The sequence below is a fragment of the Apostichopus japonicus genome, chromosome 19 (genome assembly GCF_037975245.1).
Source record: "Apostichopus japonicus isolate 1M-3 chromosome 19, ASM3797524v1, whole genome shotgun sequence".
NCBI classification, from domain to species: domain Eukaryota; kingdom Metazoa; phylum Echinodermata; class Holothuroidea; order Aspidochirotida; family Stichopodidae; genus Apostichopus; species Apostichopus japonicus.
Window position 1 is genome coordinate 3,924,998 of NC_092579.1, and position 21,952 is coordinate 3,946,949.

Genomic DNA, 21,952 nt, shown 5'->3' on the forward strand with positions numbered 1-21,952 from the left:
TCCCTCAATCTAACTTCCATTGAGTAAGTGGGCCACCATATTGGTCTCTCTAACCAGTCCAACATCAGTCTGTAAAAAGCAAATAACGTTATAGCGTCTTTCATATAGTTACGGCGGACTTGTGTGGTCAACGGTCCCATAGTCTTATCTAATAGCGGGATATTGGGAAATTCAATACGACTTTCCATTATTATTCAAACTAGAAACCTGACAAAGTAAGGAGATGAACTAAGTATTTCACATCAGAGTATACTGGACATTTTGGTTAGTTGGGGGAGGGGGGGGGGTGAGGTTGGGGGATTCGGACGGGAGTATATAGAGTGGATACAAATATGTTCCAAAATCGGTTCATCGTATGTGTCAGTGCACATGCATGCAGGCGAAAGATGCTGAGCTTGCTGTATGAGCTTCGTTCTTCTATGAGTCAGCCTTAACTTCCATTCTTATTGGAACACAATTTCGGACTCTAAATAAAATGAACGTGGTATAAGCCTTGTTCAGAATATACCGGTTTTTAAGAGAAACTTTAAATATAGAATATATGTATTGTACTGTTTTCAACTTATTTCAGGAGTTCCTAAGCAACACTGACGTTATTTAGCACCTTGGACTACCCATGCAATAATTTAGTTTCGTTTTAGCTCGAGCTAGTTGTAAGAAAATTTCTGGTTTTGATACCCCCCCCCCCCCCAGATCACCGGATATGGCACTTCTCGGGCTTGAAATGACCAACCAGATGTAAACTTTTGCATGAGAACCAAGAGTTTGTTTCCCAATAGTTTTTTTCTTTATCCATTACCTTTTTGAAGATTGTCACCAATCACACATCCTGTTCGACCTCATCGCATCTCCTGTAAATGGTGGTCAGGGAATTTTCGAAAATTCAGACACAGTTAATTTATTGGTGTACAAATATTAAAGCCGCACCCGATACTCATAGCTAGTACAGTTACTACTGTTCATGTTCCACAATGTCATCAGTTACTACTGCGCTGTATTCGTAACACGGTAACATGTGTTACAGGTGGCACATAAATTACTGCAAAGCTGTTACACGTTCCCATGTAAGACGAAGAACTGCGCGACTGGACAAGAAGTCTATGAGTATTTGACGTGGTAAACTATATACTATATTAAGGCCTAATTTAGACGTAGAGCTACTCATAAGGCTAATCTAGGTTCCCCTCCCCCATCTTAGGTCCCGTTTTGTATATCTGTTTTGTATCTATTTGAGACTTGGACACTATCATCTGTCCGTGAAGAATGTTTCAATCAAACGGATTCACTAATACGATTAGAAAAAAGTTAGGCTACCATCTGAATCTTGCATGCAGTATACAACTAGGGAGTAGTCTTCGTTACCCAGCCGCTGCGCATTTTCACCTTTCAGACTCTTAGTTCAACGTGTAACAGCTTTGCAGTAGTTACTGTGCCACCTGTAACACATGTTACCGTGTTGAGAACACAAAACGAGGCATCAATATGACAGCATAGAAACAACCTTCAAATGTTCACTTACGTTACCTTAGCGTAAATTCCTCAAACAAAATGTATAGGGCGAATGCTCTCTTGGCAGGCTACTGTAGGAATGAGCTAATTAAGAGTAAGATTACACGATATAGGAAAGGAAACGGCAAGTCTCTATCCCACTCCCTTTGGTTTATGTCACTCCCCACCCCTCGATTTTGGGGGGAAGAGGGGCATATTTCCTGGGCTAGTATAGAACTGACTTGTGCGGCTTTATGTTATGTTTATATGATAAGAACATATGGCAGAATTTATTCCTTTTTTCAAATAATTTAATAAACTAGGAAGTTCACCAAACTATAATACCAAACTTTAAATTAACACTATAGCTTAATATTTCATATATTGATTCATAATATATTAAATCCAAATCTTATACAGTGTTGTTCTCTTTTTTCCATGCATATAGCCTAGGCCTATTATGTCGTTTGTTCACCTTTAGACATGGCCATCTCTATACCGTAGAGTCAGGCATGCTGCTAATTCGGCAAGACGCGACAGAGCGGAGTCAACATTGATTGTATCAGCAGGTTACCACGACTATCACCAGCAGTGTGTGTCAGTATAAGGTCAACGAACACACTGTACATTGAATATGGATTATATCATATAATTATACCTAAATTAGAGAATGAAATAAAAAAAGGTATTCCTAGTAACATATTCAGTTAATTTTATCTTCCGGTTGACCCCTTGAGAAATATTTCAAAATAGTCTCCAATGAAACACAGGTCCTCAAACACCACCAAGCCTTTTAATGTACAATCAAGAACAGCTAGAATACTATATGAATTAATCCAGTGCAAAACTAACATGTTTAATTCCATAAATCTATATCCCTTGAATTTAAAAGACACGCGTCGGTCCAACACCCAGTGTAGCTCCATATCTGTTGATTAGAACACAGGAGCGCCAAACTATTAAATCACTAAACGGGGAGAAGGAGGAGGTCCAGCAGGGAACTCTAGTCATGGCGGTGAAGTCAGCCATTACATCCAGTTGTGAGCAACAACTTATTGGTTGATTAACAGGTCTTCTGTATCTCGTAATCAGTTGCATTTGGTTTCTGGTTTCCCTGGAAACCTACGAGGTTGCGTTTCTAAATGCGAGTTAAATTATCGGAATCGAAAGTACAAATCTATTTCAGCATTGAAATGTCTTACTTTGATTAATACATGAGAAAACAATGACTGGGATCGCGATAGCTCACAGTGAATAAGCTGTAGAGCTGCTAGAGAAGATACTCCGGGACACGTAGGTTGGCTACTTCACTACTACCATATGTGAGGATACGCAGGAATAAATAGGCAGGAGAGAGTGCTAATTTCTACCACCGCTTGTTCTGGTGGCTGAGGGGTTTATTACTTCTTCTTTCACATCCTGTGGGATGCCCTACACTCCCCTGCTGAACTAAGTTTGTCCCAAACTACTTAGGAAATAAAACTTCAACAACAATGAAAAACAAGATAGTAAATATTGAAACTGATCGTCAACCCTTATGGAAAACGAAAATATCGAGCACTGTGTCACAACGAATGCCGTAAAACAACTGTACTAAGCTACCAACTAGTGAGCTTAACTTGTAAGTATAAAACTCAAGTTTGAATTGCCACAGTACACAACAATATAATAGGCAGTTCAATACGATGCAAGGTGAAACTATCAACATGAAATAAAAGTATTGATAATACAGATGATAAATAATGCTGCCAAAATGCAACACAACTTACGACTTCAAAAACAATAGGATATCTTGTCAGTAAAACCAAAAACAATAAGGAAACTCTGACTAGAACTATGTTTACTTAACACTTTTAGGGACGTTGTACGGATTTGTATGTTGCCCCCGGTTCACTCTACGGCTACGACGCAGTCGTGGTTGCTCGTCATCGGATGAATAAAGAGAAGAATCGTCAGAACTGTATGATGTTGGAACCGTCAGTCGAGGCAAGGACATATCTCTAGCGTCGGTGTTGTTAGGAAGATTTCCATGGAGTAGTGGAACTGGTTGACTGGGTGATGGACAAGGACGTATTTCCCTCCTATGAACCATTTTGTTTGGACCAGAGCCATCGGCGAGCTAAATTTCGTACACAGAGTTGTCGTTTGGACGGGAGAGAACCTTATAGACATCAGCTCCCCACTCATCTGCAATCTTGTGTCTTCCCCGGGAGTGGCTTTTGGTGTATACGTTGGTACCCACTTTCAGTGGCTTTTCCTCAGCACGTTTGTCAAAGAGTCGTTTACGTACTGCAGCCTGATGTTTTAGAGTCTCCCCTTGCTGTCTTGTGGGCCATCTGGAGAGCTTCATTATGTTTGAAAATCCACTCATCTACTGAATCTGAGGTTTGAGAGTGGGGTTGACTCAACAAGAAATCTACAGCTAAAATAGGTTCCCTGCCATACATCAGATAAAACGGTGAAAACCCAGTTGAGGCATGAGGGGTACAGTTGTAAGCGTACAGTACTTCTGGTATATACTCAGACCAGCGTCTTTTCTTAGAGGGTGGAAGTGTTTTCAACAGATCATGTAGAGTTCTGTTAAACCTTTCTGCTTGGCCATTACCCTCTGGGTAATAAGGGGTAGTTCTTGTGTTGGTTATGCTATGAATCTGACATAGCTGTTGAATTAATGCCGATTCAAAATTTCTTCCTTGGTCAGAGTGCAACCGACGAGGGGCCCCAAATAGCAAAACCAATGTTGGGCGAGCTTCTTAGAGGTGGTCTGTGCATTTTGGTCTTTTGTAGGTATTGCCTGCGTGAATTTGGAAAATATATCCGTGATGATGAGTACATTTTCCTTACCCGCTGTATCCCGCTCCAGGAGAGTAAAATCAACTGCCACTATGTCATTTGGTTTGTTGGCCACAATACTTCTTAACGGTTCTCGGATCTTTGGTTGGTTCTTAGCACGAACACACCGATCGCATTCTTCGCAGTATGCTATTACATCACTGGATAGCTTTGGCCAGTAACAGCGCTGTTTTACCAGCAACGTCGTCCTCTTACCACCTTGGTGACCACACTGATCGTGGCAAGCTTTCAGCACCTCTTCCCGTAGGACTTTAGGAAGCAACAGTTGGTTGGTGTTGTTTTCAGGACAAGTCCTATACAGTAAACCATCCATCTCGTGTAACTTATCCCATTGTTTGACCAGGAGAGACAATTCCTTATTCTGTCTCCGGTCAGTCATCGAAGGGTTGGTATTTGATAACCAACTTTCGTAGAATCGACTGATGGTGGGGTCTTTCTGCTGGAATTCTCTGAGTTGTTCCCTAGAATATGAAGGAAATACTAGTGGTGACGTCACCGGGCAGTTGATTTCTTGCTTCGAAACAGAAATTGCTGCAACTGTGGCCATTTGTAGATCCTCAGGGACAATTGTGCACATGGGGGTACATTCAACAGATGGAGCAATATCCTGGGTGTTAGACAAGGGCGGTATTCGGGAAAGGGCATCTGCTACGGTGTTAGATTTTCCAGGCTTGTAAAACGTCTTAAAGTCAAATGCAGCAAGGGCACCCACCCAGCGTTGAGAAACTGCATCCAGCTTAGCATTTCCCAGATGAGCTAGAGGATTACTATCTGTAATATACAACAAACTTGTGCCCCAGTAAATACTCCCGAAATTTCTCTGTGACTGCCCACTTTAACCCAAGCAGCTCTAGCTTGAAACTAGAGTATCTATCCATGGTCTTTTCTGATACACGGAGAGTTCTACTGGCAAAGGCAAGTACTCGCCGCTTTCCATCCTGCACTTGGTACAACACAGCTCCCAATCCGCATAGTGACGCATCTACTTCCAGTTCGAATGGCAAGGTGTAATTTGGGTATGCCAATACAACATTCTCACATAATTTCTGCTTCAGAATTTTGAAAGCCTCTTGGTATTCGTCGGACCACGTAAAAGGAACAGTCTTAGTACTCTTTGGTTGATGCAGGCAGGTAGAGACCAAAGTGTGAAGTGGTTTGGCCGTTTGTGAGAAATTATACACAAACCTCGTGTAAAAAGAGCAGAATCCTAAAAAAGACCGAAGCTCTTTAACATTCCGCGGTGCAGGCCAGTCTTTAACTGCCTGGATCTTGTCTGGACTTGGCATCATCAGACTCTCACCAGTCCTTTGGTTGGGGTTTGGCTTTTCGTGTATCTGTCGAGAGACCTAACTCCTGAACAAGGTAAGCTGGGTCCATATCCTTGATGACATTTAGTCCAACCAGCATGGGCGGGTCTTTGTCCGCTGCCAAAACCAGAATTCCCCTACCAACTATGATTTCTTTCCCAAGCTGAATGTCAGCTTCAAAATAGCCTAAGTAAGGCATTTCAACGTCATCGGCAGAGCTGATCTTGAGCCAATTGATGTGTTCTAAGGGTGTATCGCCAAACAGATCATAAAAACACCTCTTTGATAGGATGGTAACCTCAGAACCTGTATCCAGAACTGCTTTGACCGTCTTTCCATTTACAAACACCGTCGTGGTTTGGCATGCACTTACCATCTTCACTCCCTGTGAGCCCTGTTGCTCTTTAACTGGACCACCCAGTACCTGGCTCACGGCACTGGGCGAGCTTAGTTTCCCGATGGCACATTAATTGGAGTTGGGCTCTGGCATTCTGATGCATAATGCCCCATCTGGTGACAACGTCTGCATTCTATGTCTTTCCTGTCAGGTCTGGGCCGCCCCCTACCTTTATACCGTTGACCATCTCTCTCCACTCTTTCTAGTCGTGAAACGATCTCTCCTTGCTGCACCCTAATAGCTTCCATGATATCTGCCTGGGTCTGGACAGTGCTGGCAAGTTCTCTACCACAGCAGAAAGTTGGTGAGTAGCAGCTTCCGTACTATTAACAGCTGCTCGTCGAGTACGCCTCGGTACGAAATCGCTTTCCTCTTCCGCCAAATCAAGTGCCCAGTCCCTTAATTTAATGAAGGTTATTCCTTTATCTTCTTTCATGAGCCTCTTCAACTCCCGTCGCAGCACCCCATCTAACAATCCGTCCCGAAACTGTTCTTTGATGGCAGTTACAGGTTTGGGGGCTCCAGGGATCTTCGCAAACTCATCTGCGAGAGCCATCAATTTGAAAGCAAACTCAGATACAGTTTCGCCATCTTTCTGTACGCTACTACAGATTTCCCGCATCACCGAACCTTGACTCCTCCGTTCTCCAAAGGTCTCACATAGTGTACGGAGGATGGCATCTGCATCGGAGGACACTTTATCTGGCTGGTGCCTAATTTCTTGTCTGGCAGCTCCAGCTAGGTACGTCATGACAAATTCAGTTTCATCGGTCCCTTGCAACCTTCTCAACTTCAATTCTGTACGGATGTCCTCCACAAAGGTCATCACTGGCAGGCCATCGGTCCCGGTGAAAGTACGCAGCTTCCTTTCACTGGGCAAAACGTATACCGTATTAGGTTGCGCATCTGGTTTCCCCACCTTTGCTCTAGCCAGTTCCGCCGCCAGCCCATCCAACTGCTTCTGGAGGTCCTTAAGTGCCTTGGACGACATACTGCCACCGCCCTTTATCTCGTTGATGCCTTATTTGTTCTGCATGTATCCCACTTCTGACACCATTTGTGAGGATACGCAGGAACAAATAGGCAGGAGAGAGTGCTAATTTCTACCACCGCTTGTTCTGGTGGCTGAGGGGTTTATTACTGCTTCTTTCACATAGCATGGTCGAGATTATATTATATGATTACGTAAACAAAAACGAAGGTGCAGCACCTTCAGGTAACTTTCCTCAATTACTTCTTAAAAAGCGACATCTTCAGCAATAAAACTCTACATTTCTAAAGAGCGTAATATTTGTTTGGTGTTCGTCGTAATGATAATGTGTCAATGGGTACAGCAACGAACGACGACAGGGACAGATGTGCAACCAACACATGGCTCCCTGTGGGATGCACTACACATATAAATGGTTCACTGTGTAGTGTTTAACACAAAGCTGGAAAGAGCATACCATAAACAACCAGACAGTGTGAAAGTTTTAATGCAGTAATTTAATACATGTGACTCCCGGAGAACTGACACTCGTTTTAATGTTTTGATTTTAATGACAAAAAAATATCACCACCTCATTTTACTTAAAACTGTATTACTAACGATAGATCCACATGCCAGAATAACATGGGTTGACGATTATGATGTCCTGGGCTTATGATCACTAACAATTCAATACTAGGAAAAAAGGCTTATAGCCTAACTTAGGCCTATATACGTTGCCTTTCCTTTGGTCTAACTTAGGTTAACCTAGGTCATAACTCTAGTCTAGAATATTTCAGTCTATGAACATAGCCCTTGTTAGAATTATATAGAAATTCATACAAAGGCTCTATTTTGCAACATATTCCCCAACACTGTAAATTTGGCAAAAGGACATAAGCAGTTGGTATCGGCCTAGCCCGTAATCTGAGTTTTAAACATTTGTTAACTAACCCAAAGATATAAAATTATGCAGGCTACTATTAGGTTTGGGCGATACTCACTGACAAATACAGTTAGCTGGCGTGACTTAACTGTCTGCCTGATAGCGTTCGGATGTGTTGGTATAGATGGTGCACTAGGCTAGTGACTGGTGAGAAGGAGAGAACGCACTTACGCCTGTTGGTAGGAGGAACAAAGCGGAACCAAGATGCAGCTTGAAACTTGACAAATGAAACAGAAAACTGTTGAAGTATGCAGATTAATTTTTGACGGCATTAACAAGGACGGTCTACGAAATAGGTCGGTTACACCCAAACTAAAGCTAGGGTTCATTGAGCATTTTGAACGAGTTAGCGTTATTGCCGTGAATAGCCATTGTGAGTCATTCCAGGTGAAAAATATGTTTGTTCTACACGTGAATACGGACCACGACAAGCAAAATGCCAAGTCTTTATCATTCAGCGAGTATTCTACACTGCATAGGACATATCAATAATAAAAGCCAACGCGCAAATCACATATGAAGGGAGGAAGTAGCAGTAACTGGTCCGAAGTGTCACATTCTACTCACAGCAGTCAACAAATAACACTGTAGTTGCGTGTCGATCAAATGAAAATCTCTGGGTCGGAAAACACTTTTTGCACATATACATGTACACTATGTTTGTTTCATACCAGTCTACATTCTCCAAGTGATTGGTTGGCATTACGTCATTGACTGCTGCTTCGTCCTGTATGGTTGTCATCGTCGCCAGATTAATCTGTTTTTGACTAAAGCATTTAGGGTTGTGTGTCTCCCTGAGGTAAAAATTTAAAATCCTCATCCCTTTCCTGTTTAGACTGTGGACTTGTATACGACTCTGAGCCGTCTGTCTCAGCTTTCCCCCTCCCTCTATCTCCTCTTGCTTCCCCCTCAGTCACTTCTCTTCTACTAGCTAGCTCTCTTAGCTTCTCCACACCTTCCTGTCTTTTTCCTTCTGCAGTTATTTTTACCCTCTTCCTTAAATCCTCCCTTTGTCCCTTTTTTCCTACCACTCCTCTTCCCCAGGTTGGTTTCTTTCTTCTCTCCATCATTTTTCTACTAATCCTTTTAACATCAATCTCTTTTGTGTTCACCCTGCTCATTAACCTGCCTGTATTCTGTGTTTGTATGTGTCCCATGTAGTTTATGTTACTTGCCGTTCACACTCTGAAGGAGATACTGCTAGGATCGAAATGTCAGACTCACTTACTTTTACACATGCTTTTATTAGGGATAGTAGTTGTTGTAGCCTCGTAGATTCATTCGAAAGTTTTGATTTACTATGAAGGATTTTAAGAAAACTTGTAGATTGAAAGTTGTTAAGTTTTTGATTGGTAGATGTTTTCAATGATTTAGTCACCACACGTTAAGACACCAAAGAAAAAATAAAGACAGTCCACCATGAAAAATAATTTGTTTGACTGTATTTCTGCAATGTAAAATGACGATGATGACGTCATAACTGTAACCGAGTAGCCGCGAGAAGAATTGGGTCCATCAATGTGTTCCCATAAAGCATATGTAATTAATGTAGTGCATCGCACAGGGAGCCATGTGTTGGCTGTACATTTGTCCCTTTCGGCGTTTGTTGCTGGACCCATTATACATTATCATTACTACGAACACCAGACAAATTAACGCTCGAAATGTAGAGTTAATTGCAGAAGATGTCGCTTTTTAAGACGTAATTGAGGGAAACCACCTGAAGGTGCTGCCCAGTCCTTTTTTTTATGAAGTCATTTAAAATAATCACGAACATGCTATGTGAGAGAGAAGTAAAAAACGCATTGGCCACCAAACAAGCGGTGGTAGCAATTAGCACTCTCTCCTGCCTATTTATTATCTGCGTGTCCTCACAAATGGTGTCAGAAGTGGGATAATCTCGAACATGCTATGTGAGAGAAGAAGTAATAAACCCATTGGCCACCAGAACAAGCGGTGGTAGCAAATAACACTCTCTCCTGCCTATTTATTACCTGCGTGTCCTCACACTAACAATATGAAAAGCGAAGGTTCATTCTGCCAATAACTTGGACCAGTGGTATGTGCATTTGCCATAAGTCAACAGCTGGGCTTTATCAATCAGCTATCAACCAATCACTAAGCAATACAGCGTCTTAATCAGAGAGCAGTATTGAGTGTAAGGTCAACGGGCAATAAGTGAGAACAATGGCGTTTACAGGCCATCAAATTCTCAGGAAAGGGAATTCATTCCTCCCCTCAAACATGCCAAATGAAAATATTACTCTGAAACTGAAGAAAATAGTTTTATTTCCCACATTTACATATCCACACACGAGCAACAGTGTGCACAACCCACAACCACACAATGCAACAGAAGCAATACATTCAGTGAAACTACTGTGTGAGGTACACACAAACTATACAACCAATACACAATAAGACACATCCCTTTCTAATTCTAATGAGGCATGATCCTTTTCGTAGCATTTGGCCTAGGGTATCCCGCAGAATTATGCTTGAATCCATGACCTTACGTTAGACAGCTAAAGCTTATGAAGGCATAACCTAAAAGACTAAGCTTAACGCTACAGGTAGCATACGCCCCTTAAAAGCCGCATTGACTTACACACTATATCACAAAAGTAATGTGGTCTCAATGTCTACACAGAAGTTTTCAGGCTAGGCCTGCGTTTCTTATTTAAATTTGGTGTCTAATACTGACAGCCGTTGGGCCTAGGGAGCTCAATTTACAAAAGTCACAACTCAACAAAACGTATGACATATCTCATATCTTCGTAATATGGTGTCTTCAAGGTTTTCACAATTTGGACCCGAGTGACCCCCAATAACATTTGACCTTACCAAAGCCATAGGGATCTTGAACTAAACGTGCCACAACTACATACTAAATATGAAATTGGTCCATGCTTCCCTCTTGAGATGTCATGTTTATAAGGTTTTCACAATCTGACCCCAAATGACCTTTTGAACTCCTCTAAAAACCAATAGACTTCTTTTACTCAATGTGGTACTCCTGCACACCAAATATGAGATTGGTAAAAGCTCCCCTTATTGAGATATCATGTTTAAAAGCAAGGCGTCACATGCACATATACATGCACACATTCATCCGCCTGAATGACTGCAAAAGTTACGATTACCATCAGAAACGAAAATGTTTGGTTTTGTAAGACTTCTACAGAAAATTTAATACTGTCATAAAATGAATCAACATGTACAAAAAAAAAAAAAAACGAGCGAGTTTTTCACCATGTGGCCTGATGAAAAATATATTGTCAATATATCTGTAATAATGATACGGCTTAAGCGTAGAAAATGATAGTTTTTCCAAATCCAATCTGTGAATAAATATGTTTGCGTACGATGGTGCTAATTAAGTGCCCACAGCAAAAGGTTGACAAGCCAGAAGTCCCTCATCATAAATCTATTCTTGACACATTGTTGCTTCTGAAATCTCTGACAAGTCTTGCACATCCTTCGTTTTCTTTCTCTGTCAGGGCTTTGTCTAATTTTGTAATGTTTGTGAAGAAATCAGTGAATTTTTGGACGGTATCTGTGTAGTTACATCATGATACCAAGATTGAACTGAGTCGGACATAGGGGTGAAGAGATATTGACATTTTATGAGTTTCATATTAAAGCCCGCCCACTCATTAATATTCATTAGATTAGAACCACAAACAATAAGGCACATATACATATCATGGTGCAACCCCCCTTCCCAGCATAAGCATGACTTAACTTGTGGTTGTTGAGATAGCATGTTTACAATCTAGCCGTCACATCCACTCACAAACACAAGTCATCATGACTGCATTGATTATGATTCTCATCGAAACCAAAACTTACAGCATACACACACGCTGACATGAATGTATAAGTTACTTGTAATTGTTTGCTTATCAAAGCCAAGAATAGAGTAAATAGTCACATAAAGTATTTACATACATAACCATGTAAGAGGGGGAGAAGCATATTGTATATAAGTCACTCATACTGGTGTAATTAAGCATATAATCTTGTTTAATAAGCTCCAACTGTAATTAACAGTGATTACAGAAAGACTTACTGACTTCCTCTGCCGAAAAAGACCACGAAATCGTGAGAAAATAGGAAATTATATTTAAAGGAATTTATGTTATGTTTTTATTCAAACTGTTCCGTGTAAGCATGTTGTACAATCATATACTTCCCTATACTGGAGTGCTGTTAATAAACATTCATAAATGTTTTCTGTATACTTACAATAATAGACGTCTCTGTAAGACAGGTTCAGGTGAGGTACAGCTAATATTCTTCGATAGGTCTTGAATATAACCTTGTTCTTGATATAGTTCGATACGTTTTTTTTTTGTATGCTGAGTTTCTTGCAGGTCAACGAAGCGTGAAGTCATAACACAAATTTCAAACAGATGGTCCTTTGAGATAATTGAAAAGACAACGAAATGATATGATTTTGATCAGAGTATGAAAAAATTTATTAAAAACTGTAAAAAAAACCTGAATTTTATATAATAAACGCTGAACAGCTGAAGTGTGGCGCACGAAAGATGTAGTGGAGGGTTGACTGTTAGGGTAAAAGAGGAGAACAGGCTTGATCTGATCTGGTATCTAGCAAATTAATAAAATGATAGAACTAATCTTTGACCTCCTACATATAAACCATATCGCGTGATGTTTAAGTCAAAATTGAATTAAAAGCAGTTCGTGTATGTTGTCCTTCTTGTTTAATTGAACATTTTTGAATCTTACTCGAAATGTGATGTCGTACCTTACTAAATACATAGAAATTCATTCTCGAAAAGGGAGGGAGAGGAAGGGCGGGACCGGGGAGGGGAGGGGTTGGGGGACTGGCTTAATATCAAAACAGGTGGTCTTCCTGTTAAGTCTACAGATCATCATTAAGATAATCACATAGCCTGAGATATTCCTATCCCTCAATCTAACTTCCATCGAGTAAGTGGGCCACCATATTGGTCTATCTAACCAGTCAAACATCAGTCTGCAAAAAGCAAATAACTTTATAGCGTCTTTCATATAGTTACGGCGGACTTGTGACTTGTGTAGTAAACGGTCCCATGGGAAATTATATACGATTTACCGTTATTATTCAAACTAGAAACCTGACAAAGTAAGGAGATGAAGTAAGTATTTCACATCAGAGTATACTGGACATTTTGGTTAGTTGGGGAAGGGGGGGGGGGGCGGGGGAGAGTGAGGTTGGGGGATTCGGACGGGAGTATATAGAGTGGATACAAAAATGTTCCAAAATCGGTTCATCGTGTTTGTCAGTGCACATGCATGCAGGCGAAAGGTGCTGAGCTTCCTGTATGAGCTTCGTTCTTCCATGGAACAGCCTTAACTTCCATTGCCATTGGAGCACAATTTCGGCCTCTTAAATAAACTGAACGCGGTAAGCCTTGTTCAGTGTATACCGGTTTTCAGTGAAACCTTAAATATATATGTATTGTACTGCTTTAATTCTTAATTTCAGGAGTTCCTAGGCAACACTGACGTAATTTAGCACCTTGGACTACCCATGCAATAATTTAGTTTCGTTTTAGCTCGAGCTAGTTGCAAGAAAATTTCTGGTTTTGATACCCCCACCCCCCAGATCACCGGAAATGGCACTTCTCGGGCTTGAAATGACCAACCAGATGTAAACTTTTGCCTGAGAACCAAGAGTTTGATTCCCAATAGTGTTTTTTTTCTTTATTACCTTTTTGAAGATTGTCACCAATCACACATCCTGTTCGACCTCATCGCATCTCTTGTAAATGGTGGTTAGGGAATTTTAGAAAATTCAGACACAGTTTATTTATTGGTGTACAAATATTAAAGCCGCACCCGATACTCATAGCTAGTACAGTAACTACTGTTCATGTACCACAATGTCATCAATTACGGTACTACTGCGCTGTATTAGTAACACGGTGACATGTGTTACAGGTGGCACAGTAATTACTACAAAGCTGTTACACGTTCCATGTAAGACAAAGAACTGCGCGACTGGACAAGGAGTCTATGAGTATTTGACGTGGTAAACTATACACTATATTAAGGCCTAATTTAGACGTAGAGCTACTCATAAGGCTAATCTAGGTTCCCCCTCCCCCGTCTTAGGTCCCGTTTTGTAAATCTGTTTTGTATCTATTTGAGACTTGCACACTATCATCTGTCCGTGAAGAATGTTTCAATCGAATGGATTTACTAATACGATTAGAAAAAAGTTAGGCTACCATCTGAATCTCGCATGTACACAGTATACAACTAGTATACAACTAGGGAGTAGTCTTCGTTACCCAGCCGCAAGGGCGGCAGAACCGGGGGGGCACAGGGGGAACGTGCCCCCCACTTTTCCTCAGGTTAAAAATGTGCCCTTTTTCTACATACAAATTGAGGTCTCTCAAGTTAGCAAGAGGCCAGGGAACCAGAATGAACACTCGGGAAGGGCCGTTTCCGGCCATCTGAGGGGTCTGTAAAACCAAAAATTTTCTTGTACGCTCCGCGCTAACCGATGGTCGCGCTCCGCTCAGATAGTCGTGCATACAACTTTGCAAATCCTGGCTACGCCCCTGACTTTCAATGAATTTCTGTGGGTCAAACTCAAAGCTATTTCGAATGGAAAATTTGTTAAGATATTAATAAGAAATAAACTCTAATTCGGAAGATTCCTACATTAGCAACTAGCATGATTTCACCCCATTTGTCTCAAAAGAAAACTTGTTCCTTGTTTCCCAATTTGCACATTGGATATTACAGTGCTAGTATGCATATTTTCCTTGAGGGGGGGGGGGGGGGGTTGATGGAGTGATGTGTATACGCAAATATGATAATACAATAAGAGTTATAAAGGGTACTAAGTATAAGGCTGCATCAGTCCAATCGAATTTCTGCAAAGTGCCCTTTGATGTCGGTGCCCCCCCCCCCCCAGATTAAAAGTGCTTCCGCCGCCCTTGCCCAGCCGCCGCGCATTTTCACCTTTCGGACTCTTAGTTCAACGTGTAACAGCTTTGCAGTAGTTACTGTGCCACCTGTAACACATGTTACCGTGTTGCGAACACAAACGAGGCATCAAAATGACAGCATAGAAACAACTTTCAAATGTTCACTTACGTTATCTTAGCGTAAATTCCTCAAACATAACGTATAGGGCGAATGCTCCCGTGGTAGGCTAGGAATGCGCTAAGATTACACGGCATATGAAAGGAAACGTCAAGTCTCTATACCACTCCCTTCGGTATTTGTCACTCCCTACCCCTCGTTTTTTTTTGGGGGGAGAGGCATATTTCCTGGGCTAGAACTGCCTTGTGCGGGTTTATATTATGTGTATATGATAAGAACATATGCAGAATTTATTCCTTTTTTGTAAATTATTTAACTAGGAAGTTCACCAACTATAACACCAACCTTTAAATTAAAACTATAGCTTAATATTTCATATATTGATTCATAATATATTAAAATCCAAGTCCAAGTCTTTACAGTGTTGGTTTTTCCATGCATATAGCCTAGGCCCTTTTATGTCGTTTGTTCACCTTTGGACAACATTGATTGTATCAACAGGATACCACGACTATCATCAGCGGTGTGTGTTAGTATAAGGTCAACGAACACACTGTACATTGAATATGGATTATATCATATAATTATACCTAAATTAGAGAATGAAATAAAAAAAAAGGTATTCTAGTAACATATTCAGTTGTGAAATATTTCAAAATAATCTCCAATGAAACACGGGTCCTCAATCACCACCAAGCCGTTTAATGTACAATCAAGAACAGCTAGAATACTATATGAATTAATCCAGTGCAAAACTAACATGTTTAATTCCATAAATCTATATCCCTTGAATTTAAAAGACACGCGTCGGTCCAACACCCAGTGTAGCTCTGTATCTGTTGATCAGAACACAGGAACGTCAAACTTAAATAACTAACCGACAAGGAGGAGGAGGTCCAGCAGGGAACTCTAGTCATGGCAGTGAAGTCAGCCATTACATCCAGTGGTGAGCAACAACTTATAGGTCTTCTGTATCTCGTAATCAGTTGCATTTGGTTTCTGGTTTCCTTGGAAACCTACGAGGTTGCGTTTCTAAATGCGAGTTAAATTATCGGAATCGAAAGTACAACTATATTTCAGCATTGAAATGCCTTACTTTGATTAATAGATGAGTAAACAATGACTGGGATCGCGATAGCTCTCAGTGCAGAATATGTAGAGCTGATAGAAAACAATACGTAGGTTAGCTACTTCACTACTACATATATATGGTTCATTGTGTGGTGTTTAAAACAAAGCTGGAAAGAGCTGACCATAAACAACCAAACAGTGTGAAAGTTTTAATGCAGTAATTTAATACATGTGACTCCCGGAGAACTGACACTCGTTTTAATGTTTTGATTTTAATGACAAAAAAACGCACCTCGTTTTATTTAAAACTGTATTTCTAACGATAGATCCACATGCCAGAATAACATGGGTTGACGATTATGATGTCCTGGGCTTATGATCACTAACAATTCAATACTAGGAAAAAAGGCTTATAGCCTAACTCAGGCCTATGTACGTTGCCTTTCCTTTGGTCTAACTAAGGTTAGCCTAGGTAATAACTCAAGCCTAGAATATTTCAGTCTATGAACATAGCCCTTGTTAGAATTATATAGAAATTCATACAAAGGCTCTATTTTGCAACATATTCCCAACACTGTAAATTTGGCAAAAGGACATAAGCAGTTGGTATAGGACTAGCCAGTAATCTGAGTTTTAAACATTTGTTAACTAACCCAAAGATATAAAATTATGCAGGCTACTATTTGGTTTGGGCGATACTCACTGACAAATACAGTTAGCTGGCGTGACTTATTTGTCTGCCTGATAGCGTTTGGATGTGTTGGTATAGATGGTGCACTAGGCTGGTGACTGGTGACAAATGTATAGGGATCCACTAAAAGGAGAGAACGCACTTACGCCTGTTGGTAGGAGGAACAAAGCGGAACCAAGATGCAGCTTGAAACTTGTCAAAATGAAACAGAAAACTGTTGAAGTATGCAGATTAATTTTTGACGGTATTAACAAGGACGGTCTACGAAATGGGAACTAACTAGTAAGGTCGGTTACACCCAAACTAAAGCTAGGGTTCGTCGAGCATTTTGAATGAGTTAGCGTTATTGCCGTGAATAGTCATTGTGAGTCATTCCAGGTGAAAAATATGTTTGTTCTTCACATGAATACGGACCACGACAAGCAAAATGCCAAGTCTTTATCATTCAGAGAGTATTCTACACTGCATAGGATATATAAATAATAAAAGCCAACGCGCAATCACATATGCAGGGAGGAAGTAGCAGTAACTGGTCCGAAGTGTCGCATTCTACTCACAGCAGTCAACAAATAACACTGTAGTCGCGTGTCGATCAAATGAAAATCTCTTGGTCAGAAAACACATTTTTTCACATATACATGTAACATGTACACTATGTTTGTTTCATACCAGTCTAGATTCTCCAAGCGATTGGCTGGCATTACGTCATTGACTGCTGCTTTGTCCTGTATGGTTGTCATCGTCGTCAGATTAATCTGTTTTTGACTCAAATATATAGGGTTGTGTGTCTCCCTGAGGTGAAAATTCGAAATTCGAAATTTGAAAGCTGTTAAGTTTTTGATTGATAGATGTTTCCAATGATTTAGTCACCACACGTTAAGACAACAAAGAAAAAATAAAGACAGTCCACCATAGAAAAGGATTTGTTTGACTGTATTTCTGCAATGTAAAGTGACGGTGATGACGTCATAACTGTAACCGAGTAACCACGAGAAGAATGTGCGATTACTCGACTACAAAATAAATAGTCGAATATCAGCACTACGTAACTATTTCATACATTTCAAAGACTTTGAATACATTTTTCATACTGCATCAATGTTAAAATATTAAGAGATGAACTGTAATATGAAAGTTTATTTCAAACCTTTGCACTGTCTCTACTATTTGCACTTGAAATTTAAAATTCCTTCCAAAGCATCACAATGTAACTGTGTAATTGCCCTAATACTTACTCAAACTAAGTTAAAGTTAGACCACATGCCTAGGCTAACGATCGCCTAGCAAGGGCGGCGGAACCGGGGGGGCACAGGGGGCACGTTCCCCCCACTTTTCCTCAGGTTAAAAATATGCCCTTTTTTCTACATGAAAATTGTACTCTTGATCACCTTATTAGGTCAGCGATATTTCAGTAAGAGATCTAATCCTAATTTAGAAGTATTAATGAATTTCTGTGGGTCAAACTCAAATGTTTACTACCACAAGGTTTCTAACATTCTGGTGAGTGCTATTCATAGGCGTAGGAGCCCAGTTTGATTGGGGGGGGGGGGGGGGCTTGCCCGGAAAATATAACCAAGATTGTTCGCGCGCTCCGCGCGCGTTCAACATTTTAATGTGTATATCATATAGGCAGGCATCGGTTATTACATCGCATGCCAATAACATACAATCGTTTGCCGTGTTATTACCCTTCCATATTGGTTAGAATTATTGGGGAAGTCTTTACAATAATAATGATCATAATAATATCAGGTTAACCATTGAAAAACACATTCGAATTATTTTTCTTTCAGTAGGTGCCCGAAAAATTCTCAGCATATATTGCCCGAATTTTCACAAACATTTTTGGTTGGGGGCTGCAGCCCCCCCAGCCCCACCCCAGCCCCCCGCCTCCTACGCCTATGGTGCCATTATGCATATTCAATTTGCCAAAAAATTCCTAATGCATTTCCAAAAATGCATTGCTATATTACATTGTGACTTTGTAATAAGCAGAAGCCATTTATAGCCTACTATGAATAATGAGTATAGTTTTAATATCCCATAACCTACCCCATCCTTTTGTATTTTGACAGGTCATTTGCTTTCATGCATGTATTAATCGCGTCTGCAGGGACTTGGACTTTATAATGATTTCACCTCATTTTGTCTCGAAAGAAAATTTGTTCCTTGTTTCCCAATTTGCACATATTGCAGTGCTAGTATGCATTTTTTCCTTGAAGGGGGGGGGGGGGCGTTAATGGAATGATGTGTATACGCAAATAAGATAATACAATAAGAGTTATAAATGGTACTAAATATGAGGCTGCATCAGTCCTATCGAATTTCTGCAAAGTGCCCTTCGACGTCGGTGCCCCCCCCCCCCAGATTAAAAGTGCTTCCGCCGCCCTTGTCGCCTAGGCCTAACTTACCATAGGCTAGGGCAAATAGGGGAAATAAGTTAGGGCTTGGATACTTAGGCCTAGTAACTTACACTGTAGCCTAGTTTGTCGGCCTTAGTTCGGCCAACTCAGTTCTAATCCAACTTCAGATTTAAAGTGAGTTGGCTAGCATTACTGGTTTAAGTCTCACTCGGATCCGGACCGGGTGTCATAATTTGCACTATACAGCTGGATAATAGTTTGGCATCGAGTTAACATTGGATAATAGTGTGGCATGTGTTATGGATTTCAAATGTTGTACTTGCGAATAGTTATTGGTAATTGTATCTGTGTGTACATTTTGTCTTTGTCTTTTAATGTTTTATCATCATTTTGATATATGTTGTATTTGTTAAAATTATTGGTAATTATATGTATGGTGATAGTGTAAACGGAGAAGAAAATGATATTCTTCATTTGTCTTTGTGTGTTTATTATGTCGCTGCATTTAAATCACGGTTTATTATGACAAATAATAATGTTCATAGTGTAAATTACAGGAATATAAAACATTTCATTTGTCTCCATGTGCGTCAAAGTAATATAGTTACATATGAACGAAATGAAACAACACACGATTTGAGTTCAAATAAAAATTTCATTTCATTCTTAGTCCATCTTATATTTGCCACAACTTATGGTCACTACAATAAATCATGACAGAGCCTGGTTAGGGAAGCTTTATGCGATTACGATGTTCCTTCCCAGGGGCGGATCCAGGGGGGGGGGGCCGACCCGGCCCCCCCTTTTTGGAAATCAGTTGCGTTTTTTTATGTGGGAGTACTTCAAATTCCTAATAGGCATAACTTGGTGAAAGAAAAGCCTAATATATATCCAGCTGCTCTTCCCTGAAACGCGATCGTTTTTATTCCAAATTTGAAACTAAGGCAATTATCAGGCCTACGCGACATCACGTATTCATTAGATACGACTCAGTACTATAGTGCTGACTATTACTGTCAGGGAAAATCAATGCACAGTTAGCAAGTATATCATAATTATCTGAATGAAAGGTGGTGTAGGCGGTTTTACACTATCTAACGCAACGTAGTCGCCAAAAACCTGAAGTATTTTTAAGGGAGGGCCCGAGGAACATGAACTTATAGCATGCTCCTCGTGGTGAAACATAATTGCACCTATTAGGTGAATTGAGTGTACTGTTAATAGTAGGAGAGACTAGTGTAGGTTCTTATGACCAACTAGACCGGTTTCTGCTCTCAAACTTTATAGGAGGAGCTTCATCAGTAGTAGCCTTTGAATATTTTATATTCGGCCTGGGCGTCTCGTTCTCAAAATGCATCTATTTTCTGTGCACGAGTTTTTATGGACTCATAGTGCAGCTATAAGAGCATCAAAAAGAGCTTCGTGTGAACCTTGAGAGTCAGCTGATTCTTCGTTAGTATTAAACCTTGAGTTAACAAGTAAATCTTTGAGATTTTGGGCCCTATTGCAGGCTAGAATCGGTTCTTTTGGAAACAGTTTGGATAATTCCGCGTGCAGGGGCGTAGCGAGCGGGGGGGGGGGGGGGTGTGGGGGTGTCACACCCCCCAATAATTTGGTCGCTGTCGGCAAATTTTGGGTCTGTCGGCAAAAGGAGAAAAGGTGAAGAGAGCGGAAGGGGAAGTAAGAAGGAAAGCTGAATAGAGAAAAGAAGAACGGGAGCTTCTTTATCGGTTATTTCGATTTTCCAGTTCTTCATCTGATAAACTCATTCACCAATCCAATCACCCGACGCCTGCAAGTTAAAAACCTCTCGGCAAATAACTGATAATGTCACGGCCGTCAGTATAGCTACTGTAGCCAGGCTCAGCTAGACGAGTGCCAGAATCGCCGGCAACTCAGTGAAAGAAATGGAATTAAAGGCTTCCGTATAGGCCGCAGCCCATGAGTCATGCTATCGTGTGACAACGTGTTGTTATTATCCTCTGTTCAGAATGACGTCATCGCAGATGTCATTCGTTCTCCGTGGAAAACTTAAGGAAACGGCTCACGAATTGTACACAATTTTTAACGTTTCTCGCTTGTATATCAATGAATGTTGTTATTTCTCATTACCGGAAAGTTTTCTGAACATTTTCATCACGAAGTTTCACTATTTCAACGATCCGTGAAAGAGAAAACACAGTTCGATAATTGGTCCCAATTAATTCTTCTTCTGCCGACTGCCATAAAAATAATATCGAAATGGAAATTCTACGGTGCCAAATTTGACTTAAAATATGCACCAGATTGCATCTAAGGACGTTTCAAAACTAAAAATTTTCCAAAGGGGAGGGGGACACCCCCTCCCCTTAGACCCCTCCCCCATTTCAGTCACATCTTCCAGATCCGTCGGCAAATCAAATCCTCCACCCCCCCCCCAACAAAAAAACTTCGCTACGCCCTGTCCGCGTGTTGCGAGATTAAGTGCCAATGTTTCAAAAGTACATTTTTCAAATGCGTGGTTTTGATATGGGGTGTATAGGTTAGCTTGAACACCATTGGTGGTTCCTTTTGTTTAGGTTTGGTAGTGAGGTATTGCCCACGGTTTTCAAATTTTATGCCTTTCGTGGCTGAGGCAATTTCCTCTTTCTTATAGTTACGGAGTAACAGTTTCTCTGTAAGAAATCAGTCTCATTGTTACATAGACGTGCGTATCGTAAGACTTCCCCTTTAATGAAGCCTTTAAAAGTGGCAAGTGTGTGTGCAGAGTTTCTGTCGAGGTATTGGAAGGTTTCCGTGGGTTTGGTGTAGACTTTGGT

At 40.7% G+C, this 21,952-nt stretch overlaps 2 protein-coding genes across 3 annotated transcripts in view; both read right to left on the reverse strand.

Moving 5' to 3' along the window:
- Positions 1-17,166, reverse strand: part of LOC139960272 (uncharacterized) — a 79,837-nt gene extending 62,671 nt beyond the window's left edge. The window contains exons 1-2 of the mRNA XM_071958522.1: positions 16,804-17,166; positions 12,210-12,382 (exon numbers count right to left, since the gene is read on the reverse strand). The gene's annotated coding sequence lies outside the window, so the exon portion shown is untranslated. The remainder of the gene's footprint in view (positions 1-12,209; positions 12,383-16,803) is intronic.
- Positions 1-21,952, reverse strand: part of LOC139960271 (uncharacterized) — a 135,413-nt gene that overhangs the window by 30,495 nt on the left and 82,966 nt on the right. The window lies entirely within an intron of this gene.